The following is a 5,000-nucleotide window of genomic DNA, read 5'->3' as shown; positions in this document are numbered from 1 at the left end:
GCGCATCAAGTATCAGAGCACGAATATTTTTTTTTTTTTTTACAGTAAGGTGGCAGCTCTATTTTTCGGGTGTAGAGGTGTCTTGATACTCTCCTCTTGATACAGTTCAAGTCATAAACTCACATAACTCCTGGGAGAAAACATAACGGCTTCATTGCACGAAAAGAAAGAATAATTGCATTCCTTCAGATCTTTGGCCACCTCGCCACATGCTTTATATATTTCACCCGAGCACAGGATATTCGCCAATTATCCCGCTCGCCACCCCTCCGCCGAGCCTTTCACCTAAGGACTGATCTCGCTAATGGATGAGTCAACACAGATTCTCTATTTCCACACTTGGCGCGATGGCCTCTCCGTCTCATCCTTCTGCTGGAAAAGGAGTCAAGTTTATAGAAGTGTATGAAGTCTCAAGATCCTCTTCACAGTTTTCCGCCACAAAGTTTGTTGCGACCGTAGGATTTTATTTACAGCGTTTGCCTTTCATTTAAACTTGCCTTTAATCGGGCTGGCGGTGGACGAAGTGAGACGTGACGAAATCATGATATATGAAGGAATATTAAATGTTAAGACGAATACGATATTATTGATCTAACTAGTCGCTACGATTCACATAAGTCGTTAAGGTGATAAGCCAAGAGAGGCTGAAAAGGTGGAGTCAACCTTGGACGGAAACATGCGGCTGAGGGCAGCAGGAGGCAGCGATCAGTGGAGGGATCAGAAGGTGTAACGATAGACGAGCCGAGAAGAAATTTACTCTGATCATCTGGCTTTGTGTAATAGCTGCTGCCAGGCTCCCCTTGCTCTTCCTACGCTTTGCTTTTGGGTAGTTAGGAGGAAGACAGGGCCAGAAAGGCTGAACAAACAATCTGACCAGCCGTCCGTCGCCCTCTGATAAGCGGTGCTGCATGTAAGGCCGCCCGTCATCAAGTTCTCTTTTTTTTAAAGCAGAGGAAACAAATAAAGGTCAAAAAAAGGAAACAATAATAAAAAAGCCCGTTACTCACTGCTCCTATAAAAAGCGTTCAGAAGAGTGGCCAAAAGTTAGGTCAATTTCGGGAGGAGAGGTGTCCTGATACCCGCCTCTTGAAAGAGTTCAAGTCGTAGGCAGGAGGAAATACAGCTGAAGGAAGATTGTTCCAGAGTTTACCTGCGTGAGGGATGACAGAGTGAAGATTCTGGTTAACTCGTGAATAAGGGATTTGGACAAAGAGCAGTCAGCGTGAAAATATTGATAGAAAATAGAAAGAGAGGCAGCATGGCGGCGGAATTTAAGAGGTAAAAGACTACCAGTAAGAGGAGGAGAGCAGATGAGACGAAGAGCCTTAGACTCCACTCTGTACAACAGAGCTGTGTGAGTGGAAGATTATGTCGAGTTGATAGGTGGAGAAACTGGGGTTTTGAGGCACTGAAGGACACAAGCTTCCTTTTACCCCAATCGGAAATGATAGCAAGGTATGAGGTTAAGCGTTCTGCAGCCTCCAGTCTGGAGTATTGTAATTTATGTTGAGAGGGTCTTCTGTTGAGAGAAGTTGAATAATGTAGAGTGGAGTCGTCAGCGTATGAGTGGATAGGACAGTTTGTCATGGAAAGAAGATCATTGATGAATAACAGGAAGAGAGTGGGTGATAGGACAGACCCCTTTGGAACACCACTGCTGATAGGTTTAGGGGAAGAACAGTGAATGTCTACCACAGCAGAAATAGAACGGCCGGAAAGGACTCTGGAGATAAAGGAACAGAGAGAAGGATAGAATCCGAAAGTGGGCAGCTTAGAAAGCAAAGAGTTGTGCCAGACTACATCGAAAGCTTCCTATATGTCTAGCGCAACTGAGAAAGTTTCACCGAAACGGTTGAGAGAGGATGACCAAGAGTCAGTTAAGAGAGCAATAAGATCGCCAGTAGAATGCCCCTTGCGGAACCCATACTGGCGATAAGAGAGAAGATCAGAAATGGATAGGTGCTTTTGAATCTTTCGATTAAGGATTGGTTCAAAATCTTTAGATAGACAGGAAAGTAAGGCTATAGGGCAGTAGATTGAGGGATTGGAATGGTCACCCTTCTTAGCCACAGGCTGTATGAAGGCGTACTTCCAGCAGGAATGTAGGGTAGATATTGATAGGCAGAGGCGAAAGAGTTTGACCAAGCAGGATGTCAGCACGGAGGCACAGTTTTTAAGGACAGTAGGAGGCACTCCATCAGGTCCATAAGCCTTCTGAGAGTTGAGGCCAGAGAGGGCATAGAAAACATCATTCTTGAAAATCTTAATAAGAGGCATAAAGGAGTCAGAGGGGGATGCGTAGGAGGAATATGCCCAGAATCGTTCAGAGTGGAGTTTTTACAGAAAGTTTGAGAGAAGAGTTCAGACTTAGAGATAGATGAGACGGCGGTGCTACCGTCAGGGTTAAGGAATGGAAGGAAAGATGAAGAAGTGAAATTGGAGGAGATATTTTTGCCTAGGTGCCAGAAGTCTCTGGAAGAATTAGAGAAAGCAAGGTTTTGACATTTACTATGGATGAAAGAGCTTTTGGAAAGTCGAAGAATAGATTTGGCACGATTTCGGGCAGATATGTAAAGATCATGGTTAGCAGAAGTGCGAAGGCTCTGGTACTCTTTGTGAGCTGCCTCTCTATCTTTGATAGCACGAGAAAAAGCGTGATTAAACCAAGGCTTTTTAGCATGAGGAGTAGAGAAAGTACGTGGAAAGTGTGCCTCCATTCCAGAGACAATCACCTCTGTGATGCGCTGGGCACACACAGAGAGTAATCATTCCACGGGAAATCGGAAAAGTACATCTCCAGGTCGTCCCACCGAGCTGAAGCAAAATGCCAGAAGTATCGCCTCTTCGGTGGGTCCAGATGTTGTACAGGAACGATAGGACAGGATACAGAAATAAGGTTATAATCGGAGGAGCCCAACGGAGAGAACAGTTTGACAGTGTAAGCAGAAGGGTTAAAGGCAAGGAAGAGGTTTAGTATGTTGGGCCTGTCTCCAAGACGGTCGGGAATACGTGTAGGATGCTAAACCAACTGCTCTAGATCGTTGAGGAGAGCAAAGCTGTAGGCTTGTTCACCAGGCTGGTCAATGAATGAGGATGAAAACTAAAGCTGGTGATGAACATTGAAATCTCCAAGGATGGAGATTTCAGCGAAGGGAGAGTGAGTCAAGATGTGCTCCACTTTAGAGTTCAAGTAGTCAAAGAATTTTACATAGTTAGTAGAGTTAGGTGAGAGATACACAGCAGAGATGTATTTAGTAATAGAATGACAATGAAGTCTTAGCCAGATGGAGGAAAATTCAGAAGAGTCAAGGTCGTGGGAGCGAGAGCAATTGATGTCGTTGCACACGTAGGCGCAACATCCAGCTTTGGATTGATATTTAGGATTGAGATAGTAGGAGGGAACAGAGTAGAGATTGCTGTCAGTAGCCGCCGAGACCTGTGTTTCGGTGAGGAGGAGAAGGTGAGGTTTAGAGAAGGAGAGATGGTGAGAGATACAGAATGGAAATTGGAACGAAGACCGCGAATCTTGGAGAAATTGATAAGAAAGAGGTCTGAGGAGTTATCAAGACACCTCTCAAGTCGGCAGCCAAAAGGGGAGTCCTCCCTGCGGGAATTTGTGGTCCCGACCCCCAGGCGGGGACTCCGAGGCAATGCTAAGTTTACCCATTTTGAATTTGTAAAATTTGGGGAGATGGTATGTTGTGTGAATGTAGTGTGGTGTGGAAAGAGAGAGGATCTGTCTTTAGAGAGCATGCTGAACTACTGTCTGGTGTTGATGAGACAATAGGGAAACGGAAAGTGAGGACATGGGAAGGGTCTTTGGAGGGCTTCAGCACCCTCCTCGCTTCCCATATATACCTCACCGGGAGTGGCTTACGCCCGTTTCGGTAGGTGTCTTCCTACCTACTCCTTACTTTCATCAAACGCTTTTGTATATGTACCCGGTGTTACCTTCCGTATACCTACCGGCTTTGTTATGTACGTGTGACACAAAAACATCTCCAGGTACTCTCGGGGGGCAACGCTAATGGATTAATTACTGTCTGGCGGGAAGGAGCGTCACTATGCGTTATTCAGCCAGCTGCAGTCTGGTGGGCTACGGACTCACCGTTGTCACTTGGCGCCTCCTAAAGAAAATCATTGCGTAAAATGTCATAAAGGTTTGAAAGGCTACTGAGTGAGTCTGTAGGGACCATTTTGGTTATTTTTAATAGGTACTGAATATGTTAGAGCATCTGATTAAACTGCTTAAGGACAAAAATATATAACACATTGTTATGAACAACACTCGTCAAGCAGGAGCTAAGTTTCAGTGGCTCCGAGGTCAGTAACAAACTGAATTTATACCTCGTTGTTGTTCAAGCAAGTCAACATGTCAGCAGTAGCTAAAACGTACAATACGCAATTGATAAATCAACAAATTTGGTGTCAAAATATGTGCCGGTACGTAAACACTGAGATGACGGTACAAGTAATGTCGAAACGAACTGTGCAGAAAACAAGGAACAGGACAGGACTGGACTTTCAACTCCAACATGCATTTTTGCAACAGTACAACAGTGCAATGAAGACAAGCTAAATATTTTTGGTATATTCACTTGTATCTCCATTGAAAAATCAACACCAGTAGTGAAAATGAAAATAATGACATTTGTTTAGCGCCGATGGGAAAATAATCAGGCAATCATTGTTCGGCTTAGTGACAATAACGACCAGCAACAGTGTTAATATAAATGTAATGCCGACACAAGAGCGTCAACAAGAATTTAATGAACTGCGAGAGCACACCATAACGTTTTAATGTAGTTAATGAAAACATACTCGACATAACTAACTTTAGCAAAACATATCCCAGCGCAGAACGTATTTCGCATAAATACTAAAATACGAAAGATAAACAGTTCTGTCCATTTCCGGAAATATTCATAAACAAGGAAATGACAAGACACAGAGATTGATAAAAGAGGGAAAGAAATACATGAAAAAAACTTACTGAAAGA

Source organism: Eriocheir sinensis, chromosome 3 (genome assembly GCF_024679095.1).
Source record: "Eriocheir sinensis breed Jianghai 21 chromosome 3, ASM2467909v1, whole genome shotgun sequence".
NCBI classification, from domain to species: domain Eukaryota; kingdom Metazoa; phylum Arthropoda; class Malacostraca; order Decapoda; family Varunidae; genus Eriocheir; species Eriocheir sinensis.
This window is presented reverse-complemented; position numbering follows the sequence as displayed.